We start from the raw sequence: 21,363 nt of genomic DNA on the forward strand, positions 1-21,363 counted from the left end.
TGGACACTCTTATAGAAATAAATCTGAATTCAATGTTCCTCACAGCAGTGAGTGAGTAAGGAATAAAAGAAACTGTTTTAAAACGTGTAAATAAGAAATCTACTGACTGTGATGACATTGATATGTTGGTTTTGAATAAGGAAATAGAGAAGATTCTTAAACAATTGAATAAATCTGCAGCCTATCCTGTCAAACTGGTAAATTTCCAAACAAACTGAAAATAGCAAATGTACAAAACTGGGAACAAATTACTCGTCTCATCACTACCTCAGTCCTTCAGAATTCTAGAAAAAACTCTTTAATAACCATATGAACAATTTATTGAGAAACACAAATTAGTCACAGATAATCAGTATAGATTCAGACCAAAGGATCCCATAGAAGAACTGAACAATTCAATGCACCAATAGCAGTTCATGGCTGGTTATTCCTGGATATGAAGAAAGCCTTCAACACCATAAATCGCAACATCCTAAATTATAAGCGTGAATGTTACGGTATCATATCCCATTGATTTGACTAAAAAGTTATCTTTTGTGACAACAGGGGGTTTGTCAAGAAGGGTGATCAGTTGTTTATTTAGACATCACTTTTGGGATTCCCCAGGGGTCAGTATTGGGTCCTAAATTGTTTATTTTGTACACTATTGATTTGTTTAAGCTTTGAGAAATGTTCAGAGGTGGGTAGAGTAGCTAGAATTTTTACTCAAGTAAAAGTAGCTTTATTTTACCATAATACGCCAGTCAAAGTAAAAAGTACCTAACCAAGAAATTACTCAAGTTAATGTAACAGGTTACCACCCACCTCTGGAAATATTGAAGTGTGTACAGTTGGCCAATGAGTTTTTTTTTTTTTTTTTTTTTTTTTGCTCTTGTGAGAGTTAATCTAATCACATTAAGATAATTGGATCTTTGAAATGGTGTACTTTGTCTTAAAAACAATTACTTTCAATCTAGATCCACAATGCTTTCTTCACTGTTGTCTGCTTCACAGTTTTAATTCTGTCCTGACGCTAATTTCATAAGTACATAATTATTGTTCTTGCTGTGAATTATACTGTTTTCAAAGGTAGCCATTTGCACTTTCAAGGTATAGACATTATATCCAGACTCTAATTAGTGTGTAAAAATGTTCATGTATTTGAACCAGAACCAACATCAGAAGCATTTTAAGGAGAATAAGGACTTAATTTTTATTCATTGGTGCCAAGTGCCCTATCTTTAGTTTTCATTAGCTATAAAGACAAAATTATCAAAATAAATCAAACGAACACTTTAACTGTACCGCTCTGTGTCTAATGCTATAATATAGTACATGTTTCACTTCTTCATTAGATTTACTAAAATAATGAAACTTTTCAATGATATTTAAATGCATTGACATGCACCAAATAAGGTTAAGGCTCATAAGCACTAAACATATAAAAACTCATATTAGTTCCCCTAATTACATCTGTATGTACAAATATGTTAGGATTACTTGGCGTATGGTGCAAGATCAATTGTAAGTGTTGCACAGAAGTGGAATCTATACATCAGTATACAGTTTTTAAGATTCAGGAATACAAATATATATAAAAAAATACAATAAAAAGCCAATTGCACATATTTATTAGCACCCCTTGTAAAAATGGGGAGAGAAAATCCACGATAAATTCACCTCTTATCACATTACCCAACTCTGACACTTAAAACATTACAAAAAATAATGTTGAATTTGAGTAGACTAGCAATGCGAGTATAAATAAATATTTATTATATATTAAAATAAATATGTGAAGAAGAAACATTTTGTTTCATTGTAGTTGTTTTTTGAGCCTGTCACAATCAGTGCCAGAACTGATTCTGACAAAGTAAAAGTAACTCAAGCATTTCTTTAATGGTATTATTTTTTTAAATCAAAATGTTTTTGCGCATACTTTAAGTTGACCTTGAGTGTTCTTCTAATGTAAAAATATGACATCACGCAGAAACATTTTGTCTTTGACACTTGAAACAAGAATAACTAGGTAACATGCAATTCAAGCAGTTTGTTCATCATCATAAATCAGAAAGCTACAAGACAATGGCTTCTCGCCTCCACTTGTTTATATCTATAGTCAGATTAATAATCTAAAGGTTTAACAACTGGAGCTGCGACAAACAAAGCTAGACGTGGCCTTGAGATGGGTTATATAGTCTTAAAATGATATCTAAATCTTTTATAGGCTATAAAATGCTATAAATTATAGCATTTGTTCATAGCAAAACAAGGACATGTTACAAAAATAAACAATACTAATCAGACTGACTGATTAATTAAAATGCTTTTTAACTTACCAGGGGAGCCAATAGTTTTATTTAATTTATTAGATGACTTTGTTCATGTAGTTTTATTTAAAAAGCAACCAAAGTAAATCACACTTTCACATTCCACTTTAAACAAACAATCTTATCTTTTCAAATACCACTGTATCCCTGTATTTCTATTTTTCCTGAGTCTTGGAATTGAAGTCTATCGCAACTCTGCAGACCCAATGTGTTTCTGTCAATTTAAAAGACAGTCATGACATGCTGCTAGACATCTAAACAGTTTCTCCTCCATCCCATCATGCCTACTTCAAAGTTCTCCTTGTGAGTAAACACATCACACGCATGCCCGTTCACACATGCAGACACACACACAAACACACACACGCAAAGACATTTCTAGTGCAGCAGCAGTGTCATTTGGGCTTTTCAGCATCACTTGACACAGGGATCTTTCGTCGAGGCCAGCACAGGCCACAAGGGATGAAATGGGTGCTGTCACACGCGTCTAAAAATCTTTGATCCCATCCATTGGTGTTTAAAATTTCATACAGGAGCATTAGCTTGTGGTAAGTTGGCTTTTAAGGGCAACCACAGTCAAGGAACCATTAAAGTCAGCCTGGGAGGGCAGAGAACTCGCTCTCATGTACTCTGAGCATTTCCCTTTTTTATTCCCTAGCGACAATTCAACTAAATAAGATTTGTGCATGCTCTGTTTTTTTTTAAAGGATAACCAGCAGCTTTTAAAGACGAAACTGGAAATCTGACTCCACTTCCCCATCTCTGAACGCTTCTGCCAAGCTTTATCTTTTTATATTCTAGGGTTTTGTCAGGCTTTTTCTTCCAAAAAAAAGTACTATAGTTAACTCTCAATTTATTTCAACATTGTGAGTTATGTGACACCTAATTGGACTTGACTATTCAGAATATATTATACATTTCACAGTTTAGCCTTCTTACATATTGGCAGGTCTAAAAGTACTTCCAACTTTTCCTTCTCAAAAGTCTTAAGTTACAACATCTACCATAATATTTGCTTTAGAAGACTAGTTTTGTAATTTTCCAAGCTAGTTTTGAACAATGCTTGTGCAAGCATTCATTCAAATTTATTGGGGTTCTATGTGACAGTCCAACACAAAATAATGAATATATTGATATTCAATTAATTTGAATATAATTGAAAAGATAATTTATTTCAGTAACTCCACTTACTACATGAAACACAATATGTAGATTTAGTCCACCCAGGCTGATGTTTTTTAAGCCTTTGTTTCTGTTAATATGTGATGATTTACCACTGACAGCTAATGAAAACACAACATTTAAGATTAGAATGATACACCAGTCCAATAAAAAACATTTCTAGTACAGAAATAGGTGCTTTGTTGGAAAGCATTGTTTAATTCTTGCTTAAAGGTTGTTATTTTCAAAATGTATATTTAATCTGACAAATCTCCCTCATATGAACGCATATTCCAATTTGCTGAATAGGACTAGTTTTAAAGCGGAGGGAAAAGGATTTGCATTCACCCGTCCTGGATTCAATACTATGTTATACCACATTTTACAGCAACGACAGCTGTCACTACCAGCTTTTTCACATCTAGAGACTGACATTTTACCATTGCTCTTGGGGTGAAATACCCCAAGCTGAATCCGAGTGGATGGGGAGCATCAGCATTCATTCATCCGTTTATCCCCGCAGGCTCATAGGGGTGGCTGGTGCCTATCTCCAGCATTGGGTGAGGAGCTGGGTACAGCCTGGACAGATCACCAGTCTATCACCAGTGATAACAATTTAACAGTCTTGCCACATATTTTGAATTGGATTTAGGCCTCTACTTTGACTAGCCCATTTTACTTACTAACAGTCTTAAGTCGATTTTAACCTATAAAGTCCCTTTTCCTCTGTGTCATGTTTACTTTGGATCAGCTCTTTGTGTCTCCACCGCTGCAAGCTCTGACTCTAGCACCAATATAGTGGTTCTTCCTTGGCAGTTCGGTTTATAGTTCACTAACTCAACATTCTGAACTAAGTTCACAGCTCAAGAACATGAACTAGATCTTGTTCGTTTATCGCATTTCGTACAAAACCCAGTTTTAAAAAAATAGCTAAAGTCTATTACGTAACTCGTCAATTAGCATGCTGATTATACCGTTACCTTACATTTGCAACCTGCCTTATACCAGTTTTATTTTGTCTATCTGTCATTGCCCATATTAACTAAATTTTACAAAGCTCAAGCTCCCAAAACAGCTGCTGCCATGACCATATTGTCATTCTTTTGTGATCAGAAACCAAGACAAGTCTGAGATTTTGACTGACAAGCTATGTAAGAAGAGGATCAGAGAGAAAAGTGTAAGATAATACTGCAGGTTGTTCTGCACATAAACAACATACATTGGAGGTGATAGGTTTGATGATTAAGATGTGACTTTGCTTCAAACGTCTCTGGAACTTTGTCCCTAACATATCTGCTGAATTCCTTTGGTCGTTATGATCCTTTTTGTTTCACTAATGTTCTCCAAATACCTTGAGGCCTCCACAGAACATCTGGATCCATGCTGAGTTTAATTTCCCCACAGATAAACTCTTTATGGAGACCTTTGACTATGTGCTTTTTTAGTTAATGTGATCAGATAAAGAGAACTATGTACACATGCACACCAAATCTTTGTTTTTTATCTATTAAAAACTTTATAAAACCTTGTAACCTCATTAGTACCACATCACTGTTACGCCCTACTTTGTGTTGGTCAATCTAAAAAAAATTTTTAAAAAATCAAGTAAAGTAAAATACATTTAGGTTCTTAGAAGTAGCAAGAATGAATAGTTTTCCTGGGCACTGTTAGTGGCTTAACAAAGGGATTCCTCTGAGGTAACCAAAAATTGAGCATATTGAAAAATACCTTTAAAAGAATTTGTAAAAAGGTTGGCAGGAATGTAAATTAAGTCTGCCTTTTTAAAAGAAATCACAGCAAAGTCTGTGGAAACAAATTATAGAGAAATAAATGATAGCTCAAGGGTTTTGCTCAGTACTGTATGACTTTTCCGTTCCATTTCTATTACTACCTAAAGGATAGGCCATGTTTTTATTCAAAGTGATATGAATGCAACAGTGACGCTCAGAAGTTTCTATTGAGACAATTAGAAGAAAGCAATTAATACAGTCACCGGTGAGCCCACACCACCATGATGTTGGTGTAAAAATGACAGCAGGAAAAGAAAAAGGGTTCAAAGGAAAAGAACAAAATAAAAGAAACCCAGTGTGGGCAGAGACTTGTACAATTCAGTGGGGAAAAGGTGACAGAGAACCACCATTTATCATAGATGTCAATTAAAGTGGAAAGGTTTTTTTTTTCCTAAGTTAACCGAATTTCAATTAAATTGATTGAACACAGTGACTAAACCTGAAACATAGAGGAAAAGAGATTTAATGAACTTGCTGAAGTGTATACAGCACTGCTGCTGGCACAATTCTATAAAACATTTATTTCAACCATTACAGATTTATTCTGTTTTTGCTTCTTTGACATACCCAATGATTGAATTTATTAGGAAAATAAAAACTGCAATCCAAACCAACCTGGTCCTATGTTAAAAAAAGTAACCTCCTCATAAACCTACTGGTTGTGCCATCCACGACGGCAACATTTGCCATCAAGCTTTTAGAATAACATACAATTAGTCTTCTACATCGCTATGGAGGATTTTGGCCCACCCTTCTATGCCAAATCTGCCACATTCACGGGGTTTTAAACCATAAACAGTCTGTGCCGTCACAGCAGCAGATGCTTTTCCCTTTGCCCGTGCAAATGCACAACACTGATGTTATTTCAGCTTGTGGCCAGATGGGGCAAACTTCTGCAAAAACTCTGGAACTAACGCTATGCTCCTTTATCAACATTAGCATCCAGATGTTGACTAGAATGTTGACCACTCCAGAGTCATAATTTTGAAGCATTCAGAATTAAACTGGTCTGTTTGTGTAACGAGCAGGAAACTGGATCCCGAATTCAAACCAGACAGGTCAGTGGCATTTAAACAAGTTTATTTTAGATACGCCGCCGCAGGCACTCGGAGCTCGCTGCGCGCTCTGTGACTGGAAACCTCCCTGCAGCAGAGACAACAGGTTAGTGATCAGCTTGTGGTGTCGGGCAAGAATGAGGGAGGCTGGATCACTAACCTGGTAGTGGGACTCCAAAGCTTGGGCTTTAACTTCGGGCCGGGGTTCCAGGGCTGAAGCCGTAGAGCGACTACAGGGGGGCAGACGATCCGTTCAGGGAAATCCAGGGGCGTAATCCAGGGGGGTCCAGGTCCGATCACAGAGAGGCAGTTATCCAGCGGCAGCACAGAGAGGGGAATCCGATAGGCGAGGTCCAGGTAGAATCAGAACGGGGAACAGGCAGGCTCGGTAACGGAGGGCAGAATCAGGTCAGACACGGACAGGCAGAACAAGGAAACGCTGGAATGCTCGTACAGGTGGCTTGAGACAATCTGGCACTGGCTTCTGATCTGCACGGGGATTATAAGGAGGTGAAAACAGGTGGAACCGATAAGGACTAATTGCAGGCAGGGTGGAGAATGAGCAGGTGTGGTGAACAGAGGAAAAGATCAGAGCCAGTGCCGAGATCGTCACAGAGCCCCCCCCTCAAGGGCGGATTCCAGACGCCCTAGGCTGGTCAGGATGGGCCTTGTGGAAATCCCTGATGAGGGACTTGTCCAGAATGAGACGGGAGGAGACCCACTGGCGTTCTTCCGGTCCATAGCCCTCCCAGTCGATCAGGTACTGGGTGCCTCTTCCCCACTTCCTCGACCTGATGATGCGTCTAACGGTGTACGCTGGGGACCCATCAACAAGCCGGGTGGGTGGTGGGGAGCTGGAGGCGGGCACAAGACTTGAGGTCCTGACAGGTTTGATCTTGGAAACATGAAATGTCGGGTGAATCTTCATTGCCGGAGGCAGGCGGAGACGGACCGCCACCGGGTTCACCACCTTCAAGATGGTAAAGGGTCCAATGAACCGAGGTGCCAGCTTTTTGCTCTCCACCTTGAGGGGAAGGTCTTTGGTGGAGAGCCAGACCCTATCTCCCGGCTGATAATGCGGGGCTGGGACCCGCCGGCGATTGGCAGCTCGGGCCTGAGTCTGGGAGGAGGCAAGAATAGCTCTTCTAGCTCTCCTCCAGGCGCGCTGGCACCTCAGGGCAGACTGATAGGCAGAGGGGACCCTAGACTCCCTCTCCTCGATGGAGAACACCGGTGGCTGGAACCCATAAACAATGTAGAAGGGAGAGAGGCCGGTGGAGCTGGAGGGTGTGGAGTTAATTGCGTGCTCCACCCAGGGCAGATTAGGGGCCCACTTAGTGGGGTCAGAGTTACAAATGAGGCGAAGCTTGGCTTCGACCTCTTGATTGAGCCTCTCCGTCTGGCCATCCGTTTGAGGGTGGAACCCGGAGGAGAGGCTGACAGAAATCCCCAGCATGGCGCAGAATTCTTGCCAGTATTGGGCCACAAACTGAGGACCCCTGTCAGAAACAATATCCGTAGGCAAGCCATGTAGGCGAAACACCTCTCTAGCCAGGATGGAGCCCATCTCCTTGGCAGAGGGGAGTTTAGGTAAGGGTACTAAGTGGACCATCTTGGAGAAACGGTCCACAATAGTTAGGATGACTGAGTTTCCCTCCGAGATGGGCAGGCCAGTGACAAAGTCCATGGATATATTGGACCATGGCCGGGAGGGTACGGGCAGGGGCCGGAGAAGGCCGGACGGGGGGCGTCGGGAGACCTTCGCCTGACTGCAACGGGTACAGGCAGAAACAAACTCCTTGACATCCTTGGTCAAGGTGGGCCACCAGAACTGAGACCTAGTAATGTGGAGAGACTTGGTGATGCCAGGGTGGCAGTACAGACGGGAACTGTGGCAGAATTCGAGGACCTTGCCCATAAGGGGGTCCGGAACAAAAAGTTTGTCCTTAGGACAGGCTGCAGGGATACTTATCCCGTCCAGAGAGCCCGTGACCACTCGTTCTAACCCAAGCCGGGTAATAGCACACCTCACAGGGTCGGGGAGGATGTATTCCTGTGTCTGCTTAGGAACCTCCTCCTCTGTCTCAAAGGTTCGGGACAGGGCATCCGGTTTGATGTTCTTGGAACCAGGTCTGTAGGACAACGAAAAGTTAAAACGGCTAAAGAAAAGGGCCCACCTGGCTTGACGTGGGTTGAGTCTCTTAGCTGTCTTCAGGTATTCCAGGTTCCTATGGTCTGTCCAAACGAGGAAGGGGATCTTGGAACCCTCCAGCCAGTGTCTCCACTCCTCCAGGGCTAGCTTGACTGCCAGAAGCTCCCGGTTGCCAACATCATAGTTCCGCTCTGCAGGGGAAAGCTTCCTGGAGAAGTAGGCACAAGGGTGAACTCTGCCATCTTCAGCCCTTTGGCTGAGCACCGCCCCAACGCCGGAACTAGAGGCGTCAACCTCAACCACAAACTGCCTCTCCGGGTCAGGGGATATAAGGACTGGGGCAGAGGTGAAAAGGGTCTTTAGGCGTTTAAAAGCCCTGTCCGCCTGGTCATTCCAAGCGAACCGTACTTTAACAGAGGTCAGGGCATGAAGCGGGGAGGCGACTTGGCTATAATTACGGATGAACCGTCGATAGAAGTTGGCGAAACCCAGAAACCTCTGGAGCTGTCTCCGATCAGTGGGAATGGGCCATTCAGTGACCGATCGGACCTTTGCTGGATCCATGGACATCTGACCAGGAGACAAAATAAACCCAAGGAATGTAGTAGAGGTGACATGAAATTCACATTTCTCTGCCTTAACGTATAACTGATTCTGCAGGAGCCGGAGCAGGACAGAGCGAACGTGCTGTTTGTGAGTGGTGAGGTTATCGGAATAAATGAGAATGTCATCAAGGTAAACATAAACAAACTGCCCAAGCATATCTCTGAGGACCTCATTGACAAGGTTTTGGAAAACAGCCGGGGCATTGGTGAGCCCAAACGGCATAACCAAATACTCGTAATGGCCTGTAGGGGTATTGAAGGCGGTTTTCCATTCATCCCCCTCTTTAATCCGGACCAAATGGTAGGCATTACGTAAGTCCAGTTTAGTAAAGACTTTTGCCCCCTGGATCTGATCAAACGCCGTATTCATTAAGGGAATAGGATATCGGTTCTTAACCGAAATGTCATTGAGTCCCCGGTAATCAATACAGGGACGGAGGGAGCCGTCCTTCTTACCCACAAAAAAGAAACCTGCGCCTGCAGGGGAGGAAGAAGGACGAATTATGCCCGCTCTAAGGGAGTCATCAATGTATCTCTGCATCGCCTCAGACTCAGGGGCAGACAACGAGTAGAGGCGGCCTCTAGGTGGAGTGGTTCCTGGTAACAGATCAATGCAACAGTCATACGGCCGGTGAGGAGGGAGACTTGTAGCCTTAGCCTTGTTGAAAACCTCCCTTAGATCGTGGTAATCAGGGGGAACTCTGGAGAGATCCGGGTACTTCTGTTCCACCTCTCCCTTAGAAACCTGGGTGGGCTGAGCAGATAGTAGGCAGGACGCAGAACAGGAGGAGGCCCAGCCCATCACTTCGACCCGGCGCCAGTCAATCTGGGGGTTATGTCTCCTGAGCCATGTAGCCCCCAGAATGATGGGAACCTGTGGGGAGTCAATGATCATAAAAGTTAACCTCTCTCTGTGGTTACCTCCCATCAGCAGCTCCACAGGCTCCGTAATGAGGCGGGAGTGATTGAGCCTGTGACCGTCCAGGGCGACGATGCTATGAGGGGACGGACCAGGGTGAAGTCTTAGATTCAGCTTTCTGGCGAACGTCTCGTCCATAAACTCTGTGTCGGCTCCAGAATCGACAAAGACAGAGACCTGATGGGACTGAGCAGAGGACGTTAGAGTGGCGGGTAACAGCAGATCTGGGGAGACAGAGAGTTTAGTGCGACTCAGTAGGGAACCTCGCCCCCCTACTGAGCCAGACCTCTTTACTGGGCAGGAACTGACTCTGTGACCCTCTCCCCCACAGTATAAACAGAGTCCCTGCTGCAGCCTGCGCCAACGCTCCTCCGTGGTTAGACCGACCCTCCCAGGCTGCATGGGCTTGGGGTCAGCAGGACCCTGGGGGGGTGGTGGGGCGACAGGAGACCTTGAGAGTGTTCTGGGGTGGTGTAAAGGAGCCGATCGGCGCTCCCTTCGCCGTTCTGATAGCCGGTGGTCAATACGGGTGGCTAAATCCTCTAACTGTTTGAGAGACCTCGGGTAGTCACGGGTGGCGAGCTCATCTTTTATTCTCTCACTTAGTCCTGTGATAAAAACATCCATTAGGGCGTGTTCGTTCCACAAACTCTCTGCTGCTAACAGGTGAAAATCAATTATATAGTCTGAAATAGACCTTTCACCCTGCTTTAGGGATAAGAGTCCCCTGGTGGACTCTCGGCAGGGTAATAACGGGCTGAAAATTCTGGTCAACTCATGAGAGAAAGCAAAATATGAATGGCAAATAGGGGAATCATTCTGCCACTCCGAAACTGCCCACAACTTAGCCTTGCCTGTAAGCAAAGAAATCACAAAAGCCACTTTGGAGCGCTCAGTGGGGTAAGCGGATGGTTGTAGTTCAAACTGAATCTCACACTGTGTGAGAAACGCTCGGCACTGATCGGGATTGCCGCTGTAGCGCTCGGGCGGAGAGAGACGCGGTTCGGGTAGCGCTGACGTCACGGTGCGTGACGCGGCGGCTGGGGCCACTGTTTGCGGAAGTGGCGGGGCTGGAGCAGCCTGGCTGCGGAGGTGAGCGAGGATTTCGGAAACGCCGGTTTCTAGTTGAGAAATGGATTTCTCAACGCCTGCGCGCCACTGACCTTCCAGTGAGGGATCCATGCTGGCCAGATTGTAATGTAACGAGCAGGAAACTGGATCCCGAATTCAAACCAGACAGGTCAGTGGCTGCGCGCTCTGTGACTGGAAACCTCCCTGCAGCAGAGACAACAGGTTAGTGATCAGCTTGTGGTGTCGGGCAAGAATGAGGGAGGCTGGATCACTAACCTGGTAGTGGGACTCCAAAGCTTGGGCTTTAACTTCGGGCCGGGGTTCCAGGGCTGAAGCCGTAGAGCGACTACAGGGGGGCAGACGATCCGTTCAGGGAAATCCAGGGGCGTAATCCAGGGGGGTCCAGGTCCGATCACAGAGAGGCAGTTATCCAGCGGCAGCACAGAGAGGGGAATCCGATAGGCGAGGTCCAGGTAGAATCAGAACGGGGAACAGGCAGGCTCGGTAACGGAGGGCAGAATCAGGTCAGACACGGACAGGCAGAACAAGGAAACGCTGGAATGCTCGTACAGGTGGCTTGAGACAATCTGGCACTGGCTTCTGATCTGCACGGGGATTATAAGGAGGTGAAAACAGGTGGAACCGATAAGGACTAATTGCAGGCAGGGTGGAGAATGAGCAGGTGTGGTGAACAGAGGAAAAGATCAGAGCCAGTGCCGAGATCGTCACAGTTTGTATCATGGCCCGGCTGTCTTTTAGAAGTTTGCTTGACTGGAAGTTTAGAATTTTGATTCTCCTTCAGGACTTTCTGCTAGAGATTCATGGTTCATTCATGGTTCCATCAATTTCAGCAAGTCGTCCAGATCCTGAAGCAGAAAGTCAGCCCCAGATCATCACACATCCACCACCATGTCTGACTGTCAGTATTATTTATTTTACCTAAAATACTGTCTTAGGTCTAAGGGAACGCAGAAAAGTGTTGGCGATGATGGAGATTTGTTTTTTCTTTTCTTTTATTGCAAATGGAAGATATACTCTCATGGAAGCCATTTTTCTCCAGTCTTTTTCGTTCTGCTAAATCATGAACAGTGACTTGAACTGCTCTATGTGAGGTCTGCAATTCTTAAGATAATCTTCATTTGTAATTGTTTCTCATCTGTTGTTGAATTTTATAAGATCAGAATATAATATGCTGGCTTTTTAAGATCTGCTGGCCAACTTCGTGTTGTAAGACAGGTGCTTTTAAGTGTTTTGTTTTATTTTTTTGTCTGTACAGGTCTGGGAGTAATCAGGCTGGTAAATTCAGATCAGCTTTCCAAAAACTATAATTAATCACTGTGAATGTGTGATTTAACAACAAGGGCAATTGCTTTTTCACATAGCGCCAGGTCTGCAAGAGGGCTAATACTTTTTCACAGCAGTGTATGTCTTGCATTTTGCTATTCTTTAAAGTACATTATCGTTTCTTTTCCTGTAAGGACTATTTCATGAAGCTATTGCATGTATAAACAAGCATAACAGACACAGTCCATCAACCGACGCCTATGGTGCTTGAATGTCAGATTGGATAAAGAATTTAGGGTCCAAGTGACAATTACGTACATAAACTGTTCATGCACACCAGCGCGTGTATGTGTCCCTTGACTCCCTACACACCAGTGCAATGATGATTGGGTCTCTCCACTGGACTGAGGCCGCTCCTGCTCTACTATTCCACTCAGCACAGTGAGAAATCACCTAGTCAGTCTAGGACTATTACAGAGTAATTGGCCTTTTAAAGAGGGGCTCCACCATGTGAAACAGTGTAACTGGGAATGATATTCTTGTTACTCCAGTCCCCTATTTTGTCCTCCATTCCTCTATACCTACCCTGTCTCTCCTTTTTCAGGCTTCACCTCTTGTCCCCCCCCACCCCCCACCTTGCACTAACCCCCAGCCCCCTCTTTCCTAGCCAGCTGCTCTCGGTGTGCCTTTACCTCACAACACCATGTTTGCTTTCGCCTTGTCTTCAGCTGACCTCTGAATGCTCCATATTGTTGTAGCCGCGTCTGTTTCCACTTTTCAGCTCCTCTACTGGACAAACCAGTGAGAAGATGAGACAACAGAAATGTTGGAGGCTGTTTGGTATTTCTGTGCCATTACTGTCAGCCATTTGAGTACTATCAAAGATGATGCTGTTGCACAAACATAGAAAGAAACAAAAATAAAATAGGCAGCACGAATACAGTCGGGAAATTAAGAGTGATAAAGATTTTCTCCAAATATATTATATTTCTATTGGGGCTGTTGAAATAAAATCTATACCAAATGTTGCAAACAACCCATGTGATTCCCCTTATTTGACAAAATTGGGAAAATAATACCATAAATTAGGTTGTTTGTCATAAAATGGGATGACACATGGCATGATTGCTTATTTAAATTGATTTAATACTTAATAGAAAAGACTGTATTGCTAATGAACATTCTATGACACCTGTTGTATGGATAAAATAGTCACATGCATTGTTCAAGTGTGGTTTTGACCCCATCTTCCACACAAACTATCTTGAAATCTGAGGTCTCTTCTACACACTCTGAACGTCAGGTACTTTCTGAAATTTATACAGCAGTGGCGTTTGAAACATTCAAATGCCACTGTTGTACAAAGATGTTTCGGGGCTAATTTGTATATATATATTTGTATAGAGGTCATTGCGGTTAACCGCATTACTTATTGTTTTCATGGAAAGACTGAACCTACCACTTCCAGGCCTTTTGAAGCTCTTTGTGAACAATCGTTGGATTTAAGATAACTCCATGGTTTACTGATCCAACTCCTCTGTCACAAATGCTTTTAGGACCACCTACTCATGGCCTTTTTACGGGGGAATCATGTTCTTTCCATTCTTGAATTCTGGCCACAATGCTGCCCACTGGAACATTCAGAAGTTTTACTGCACATCTGTGACAAGTCCCATTGAAATGTTTTGTCATTCTAATCTTGCAAAGAGATTGAGATAATGTGTTGCTTTTACCTATTAAGAGATACCTTTTTAAACCTTTTTAGAGGCCATCCCTTAGGACTAGACTAACCAAAACCAGCTTTTTGTCTTTAATAGGTTTAATACGTGTTTCTGTGTTTATCTATTGCCAATTTCGTGTCAGTCGCTCCATTACAAATATGTTTGCAGAGAAAAACATTAACGAGTTCAATACCTATTTTACCCACCAGAGCATAAATGCTACAGCATCAAAATGGAAAAAAAAGGAATATCTTTTTGCATAGAAAAAATAAACCTAAGTCCTTCGATGTAGCATTTAGAAACAAGTGAAAATTTATTCAGTCCAACAACTAAGAATGGAGATATTCAGTCTGAAACAGTTTTGATCAAACCTACAGCCAGGCAGATGATAAACCGTGCGGAACTACATAACCGCTCCCATCATGACATTGGGTTTTCTATGGCTAAATTATTTTAGCTTTTTCTCACTGAATGTGTTGCAAGCAGGCAGAATGCTTAAAGACTTGAATTTGACTGGGCAATATATATATATATATACAATGTGTTTTCCAGTATGTGCAAACTAATGCAGTGTTACAAGTTTCTCATAAGGATCTGAGAACACTTTTTTGAGACTGACCAATCAATATGCCATACCTTATAATCTGCCGGTTTTCCTTTAATCAAACTCAAATCAGTGATCAGCAGGTGAAACACTAAAAAAAACAATTTGTTTTCCTTCACTTAATCATTAATGAATAAAATCTTAGAACTCTCACAATTTTAGGTCAATCAACTCATAAAATAACAGCATGTACTTCGATACACTTTTTCTCAAAATTAGATGAAGGGACGTATTATTTATTGCATAAATGGGGATAATCTTGTGATAGCTTCCTTTGCTGTTGTGTTTAAAATCACTCGCCACAGAACATGTGTTGCTATTTCAAAAGGTTTGCTGCATCAGTTGTTCCGATGTTTCAAAATGAAAAATGGTAACAGAATTATAGTTTTAGTAACAATATGATTCTGTGACTGAATTGGAGCGAGTGTGCTTTTTTCTTTGGGGGGTGGGGGGGGGGGGTTCTGAATGCACCAGCATTCACAGAAACAGTTCTCATCAGGGTGCAAAGGAAAAAAATTCAGACACATCAGCACATTAGCACAACGTTTAGCTCACAGAAAGGCAGGAGGTCTCTCGTGAAAAAAAATTGAGTGTGTGTGTGTGTGGGGGGGGGGGGATTAGACTAATGGAGACAAAAGCAAAACTGATTTCCTTTTAAAAGTGCAAAAACCTTCCACTTGATAATCTGTTTGTCTGGATAATTGGGCAACAAATCACAACTCTCCTCGTACATGTGAAAGGTGACAATGAACGGAAAGGTAATATAGACATTTACTGAGAGTCAAGGTAGATGAGAAGTGACAAAATGAATAGTACATATCAACTGAAGCTAGAGCTACGTAAAAAGACAGGTGGAGTATTTACTCTGCAGCAAGAAGGTCCTGGGTTCAAATCCCAACCCTTTCTGCATGGAGTTTGCATATCTCCTCAGGCTTTTGTGGGGTCCATCCACATACTCTGGCTTCCACCAACAGTCCAAAACAACGAAAATGAGGTTAATTGGTTACTCTAAACTTAATGCGTTTGTCCTATGGGTCTCTGTGTTGCTCTGTGATGGACTGGCATCCTGTCAAGAATGTAACCCTCCTCTCTCCCGATAACCACTGGAGACAGGCATGCAGATGACCCTGCAAGGATATGCAATGATAGACAATGCTTTGCTGGATGTTGTGAGAATGGCGTTCTTTTGTAATAGTGGTTGTTACAAGATAGTCCAACATCAAATCAAGCGACTACATTGCACGTGTGTTGCTCATGTGTGTAGGGCACGATGGTTTTTATTTGGACTATATGCTGAAATCCATTAGTGTTCAACACAGCTATTGTCCTGAGCGAACAATGTTTCCACCAGCGTGTTGCGATATGAATACATTGTGAACTTTGCCGTTGTTCCGTTGTAACGCTAAGAGTGGGAGGGTTTCCCACATGTTTCACATTTGTGTCATAACGTGTAATACATGTGTGAGACTTACAGTATACACAGGTATGCCACAGGTGTTTACACATGTGAAAATTACATTGCAATGTTGAAAATGAGTTTTGCTTGTTTAAGTTTTGTCCTGTAATGTGACCGCTTGGTTTATTTTCATAACGGCTAGAAATGGGCAAAGAACTCATAGAAGGGATGTGAGAAGTGTGATACCTCCTACCACTTTGTGGAACAATTTGATCATGGGACACCCCTCTCTTGAGTACTACATATTTGCGGGAATAAAGGTCATTAGTAACATTTCATTTGGCTTCCTTGTGTATTCAAACAAACTAGTTTTCAAAGCATAAGTCTATAATTCCAGTGAACAAAAGAGCACCATGTATCAAAAGGTTCTGTGTGCATTTGAGTTCCTAAAAAAGACCCCGTTTACAATTTAAATAGGATTATGATGGTCTACATTTAGCAATCTGTTCAAAAGGAACCTATTTGACTAGATTTCATTCCCGTTTGGCATGCAAAAGACTTTTCCACTTAATATTTCAACATTCAAGGAAAACAGATTCATTTATTTGCATGAATGCAGGCATGCACACACACACACACACACACACACACACACAAACAATTGCTGTTTTTTTTTTTTAAGTAATCTAGTCTTGGCCTTCACAGTGACTTCTTTAACAAAAACCCAGATTCTGAAAAGGTCAAAGCATGAAAACTCTGTGACAGACCAGATGTTTATAGTGCTTGTTTTTAAATCACACTACTCAGTGCACACTTCTGTATTTGTGTTTTGAGCATGCTTGCTCTAAGAAATAACCGTGAAATACTTTTGTTGTAAATATGCCCTTAATGTACAGTCCCTTATTGTTATTTTTTTTTTTTTTTTGTATTTTTGCCTTTGTGCGTATCTGCCTTCTTCCATTTGTGGTTCACTCTGCTGCACGTACACCTGAATTTCCCCACTGGGGTACAATGCAGAATATTTCCATTCTATTTAAAACCATCTCTGCATGCGTTCTTCCTCTTCCACCTTTAGAATTTCATTATTCAATATTATTAAATAACACAGACAGATGGTACCCACTTTTGTCTGCCGATGAAAGCATGATTTACCCCCACCCCCCGAAAAGAGAAGTGAGATACTAAGCAAGAATAAGTTTGCTGTGGAGAGGTTATGTCAATCCTATTCTTCTTAAGGCTGGATTTACTCGCTGGAAGGCATTTTTGGAAACTCTGTATTGTCTCATTACATATATGGTATGTCAATTTTTCAGCTGACATAGATGTCAAAGAGTAGGATAAGGAAGAATGCACAGTCACAACAGAACTCTGCTCATCTGGGTGGCGAAGCAACATAGACTGTGACTTTTCTTTGGGAGGTTTTTACTGTAGGGGCACAAGCACCAGAAACCCCACCAAGCACTCATCTGAGATGAAATATTGACATAATAAGTTACCAAAGATAGAATGGGAAGGTTAGTTGCAAGGTCAAGAGCTTTTTGACAGACAGATGAGCTCGGCTACCCTCCCAATGCACAAACATACACAACAAGCACACTACTGTATTAATTTGGATTTGTCTCCGCATATCTAGCATTTCCTGTCACAACGAGTAGACAGCGAGGCTTTGGATGAGGGGATTCTACCCCTCAGCAAAACACATTCATGCTGCCGGCCATACAGGAGGACATAGGAGGAAAGTAGGGGGAGAGCAAGTGAATTTCAGGCCCAGCACTCTGAGCCAGAAAGAGAGATAGGGAAAAGACAGAGCAAGAGAGCAGTAATACGTTTTCATCTGAAATATTAAAGCCTCTGCATTAATCTGTCTTCACTCTCCCTGGGGTGCTGGTGAAGGCTTTCTCTGTCCTAGAGTTCCCCTGAAAAAGGACAGAGGCAGACTGCTACACCTCCCGTTTATGGTCCGGCCAGAACTATCTCTACAGAGTGGACTGAGGGTTTTTGAAATGGCTGCTATCCTCTGCAAGCACAGCCTGGACAATTTTTTTAAAGGGAAAAACCTTTTCATTACTCTAACCTTATTCTGGGTTTAGAACTGTTGGGAACAAGAAAGTTACGCTCATGAACTGAAATTTATCAGGCAGCAACTTGAGGATGAAGTCATTCCGGATGGCTTATTGAAATTAGTAAAATAGGATGTGTCTTTAAACGTAAGGACTATCATTTTGGTCTAATTTATGTAGCTTAAGACCACATAACACCTTTCTATAAGTATTGGCCTTACATTTCCAAATAATGCCCCAGCATCACTGTTTTAGTGACTTAACGCCATTAAATACACAATTTCATCTCTGGAAAAGCCAGCTGTCACAGATTTTCCTTTTTTTTTTTTTTTTGCTTTTTTGTTTTTTTGGAAATGACTCAAAAAAATCAACATGAACAACTCAGAGTTGCAAAATGCAATGTGTGAGTCAAATGCATCCAGTCTTTTCATACAAAGATAGACCAAAAACCAAAGATGTCCCTTAGATTTTAGCTATTCAATGGATATATATATATATATATATATATATATATATATATATATATATATATATATATATATAACCTACTAATCAAAAATCTGAGCTGATCAAGCTCAGCTCTGACACATGCTGATATATCTTTTCTTTTTTTTGTAGGTGGGTTGTTTGGCGTCATGCACAAAAAGACAGTTTTTCATGTTTTTTTGATGGACACAAGAATAAATATAAAATAGGCATTGTTATCCAGGAGGGTCTGCATGGCCAACTGCTAGAACTGTAGAAAGCTGACCAAGCAGATACTGCACATAAAGCATTCCTAGACAGAGGTAACAACACAGAAGCCCCCGTCACATTGTAAATTGTTCATGTGAAAGCATTTCGGGTACAAGGTAGAAGACAGAAACAGTGACGGAATAACAGACAGGATCTGAATAATTTGTGAGAAATGTGGAAAAGGCTAACTTTGGACTTTCAGCACATGCAACTGGAGCTTAACTAATGACTTGGGTAAGACATGCTTAACAAAAGACTTGTTTTGCTGAATTGCATTTGACCAGCTCTATTTTAAAATCTGAAATACTTAGAGATCAAATCTGAAGTGGATAATTTTGCACTAAAAATCTATTTCCAGTTCTATTTAAGAAACACTAAAAGGGAACAGTTTCCATGAACCACCCTAAACTTAGACATGCGGAAAAATATGTGGTCTTGTCGAACGTGCATCGGGTTTACTTTATACTGATCAGAGATCTGATATCTTAAAACAGTTTTGATTTTTGAACATTTACTTGTGAATAAAAAAGTGTTTATTTGTTTTCCTAAACAATAACTCATCTTGTTTTCCTGAACCTAATATTCTGTATTGTCCCATGAGCTCAATGTATTGTTACCCCTCTAGAAATAACAGACAACTCAGATCACAGTTTGGTGCCCAACTAAAATCAAAACTCTGTGAAGGCACTATTTCCACACAGACGTGTTGTAGTGACAGACATCATTTTATGAAGGTTCATGATGTGGAGGCACAGTAGCGCTCATGACAGTTGGAAAAACACACAGACAAACAAAGAATGTCTTTGAAGGCATAAAAAAAAACATTTTAAGCTCCAAAATGCTGAAAATAAAATAACTATGAGCCTTCTGTAAATACTTAATGGTCAATTCAACTATTTTACAACTTGTCTTCAGAGAAGTTCTTAATTAATAATTCATGTGATCAGTTTCTGCTCCAGTTAACTAAATAAGATTTTTTTTTTTTTTGACTGAAGCATCAAGAGTGAAACGGGCTTATTTTAATCATAAATGGACACAGATGCATCAGTCACTTGGTCAGTTTGGCAGTCTTCATTACCGACTCCAACAAACCCTGTGCCAAAGAGGCACTCTCTCTCCGCTGGATGTTTCAGCGCCATCAAAGCCTTGAAACTTTAAACACCTACTCTGAATGTTCTGCTGGCAGCTCAAAAAGGTGGTGGCACCCATCTAGCCTTTATCTAGGCCATCAGATCCACAGCTGGACCCATCTGGCCCTGCTCTCCCTCCTCTTTTTTTTTTTTTTTTGTCTCTCCGCACATATACACACGCACACGTGGACACACATGAAATCCATCATGTATACACATGCGCCAGCTGTCGTGGATTACGAAAGAACAAGTGCAGTATTTTCTGACTTATGTCTAGCGATGGCCTTGCCCTGGATGAAACCCAGTGCAAAAGCACGGGACTGTTTATCAGAATATCTAAATGCGTCGCAGCATTTAGATATTCATGTGTTCCTACTCATCAAACATTTAGCGATAAGTCAATGATGTCACCAGCTGAAACCACAACATAAAGGCCATGACTGCATTAAGCATTAATGCTGCCACTGTTCTGAGAATCCGGAGGTCTGCCCGTCCTCCCTTTCATTTATGTTAACTTCCCTGCGCGCTCTGATCTGTCCCGGAGACTTGCCATTCCCTCCGCTGCTCTATCTCAGCTTAATCTGCGTTACTCGACCTGCCCCTGCAGACGCCGAGTTTCACAACAAGAGTCTGTCTCCACAGGTCCCCTAGCCACCTTTGTCTGAAACGCTCGCATAGTAGAAAATTAAAAAGAAAATGACTCTTTTTTGTAAAACATACGATTTAATAGTAAAACATGCAAAACAGTCACTCGGGTAACCGGCAGAGGCTTTAAAGCGCGCGCTATTATTAAGGAGAGAAACTGAAACCGTTGGACTGAGGCAAACCCGGCAAAATGCTATCCCACAACTGCAATAAAATATTCCATCATATCCCTGAAGCATCCTGACTCCAGCTGGGATCAAAGAGAAGGCTTTAAGACTGAGAGTGGAGTGCATATTAGTGCATTCAACTGCTGTGTCTCACATGCATTGAGCCCTTCATTTCAATCCATTAATACTCATCGTGGAGAAATACAAAACAGAGTCTGGTGCTTCTGCTTCCATGCTAAGCTTAGATGAAATACAGGAGCAGACGCAGTGGAGCACAGAAAGATTTGTCACTCGAATGCTAATACTCTTTCTTGGATCCTTTAGATTATTATTATTCATAGTTGTGGTTTGTGCCCTGCCAGGTATACTGCAGTGAACTCCATTAACCTATCATCATGCAATGTTTAAACTGCAAAAAAAGGGTTGATTTCCGGCATCAAGGTATACCAAAGATTTAAAATGTTATTGCTTAAAATAAATGCTACTTTTTTTTTAATCAAATCACCCCTACAGTTTAAAGTCATTTGAACAGGATAGCAAAGAACTAAGTTTTTAACCT

General features: G+C 41.9%; 1 protein-coding gene and 1 long non-coding RNA gene across 2 annotated transcripts in view; both read right to left on the reverse strand.

Moving 5' to 3' along the window:
* Positions 1-21,363, reverse strand: part of nrg3b (neuregulin 3b) — a 340,120-nt gene that overhangs the window by 293,472 nt on the left and 25,285 nt on the right. The gene's annotated exons all lie outside the window — the stretch shown is intronic.
* On the reverse strand, positions 6,324-6,666 carry LOC118564336. The gene is made up of 2 exons (XR_004931774.1): positions 6,476-6,666; positions 6,324-6,403 (listed from the first exon to the last, which is right to left on the reverse strand). It is a non-coding gene; the product is annotated as an uncharacterized LOC118564336 (long non-coding RNA).

The sequence above is a fragment of the Fundulus heteroclitus genome, chromosome 10 (assembly GCF_011125445.2).
Source record: "Fundulus heteroclitus isolate FHET01 chromosome 10, MU-UCD_Fhet_4.1, whole genome shotgun sequence".
Lineage (NCBI taxonomy): Eukaryota > Metazoa > Chordata > Actinopteri > Cyprinodontiformes > Fundulidae > Fundulus > Fundulus heteroclitus.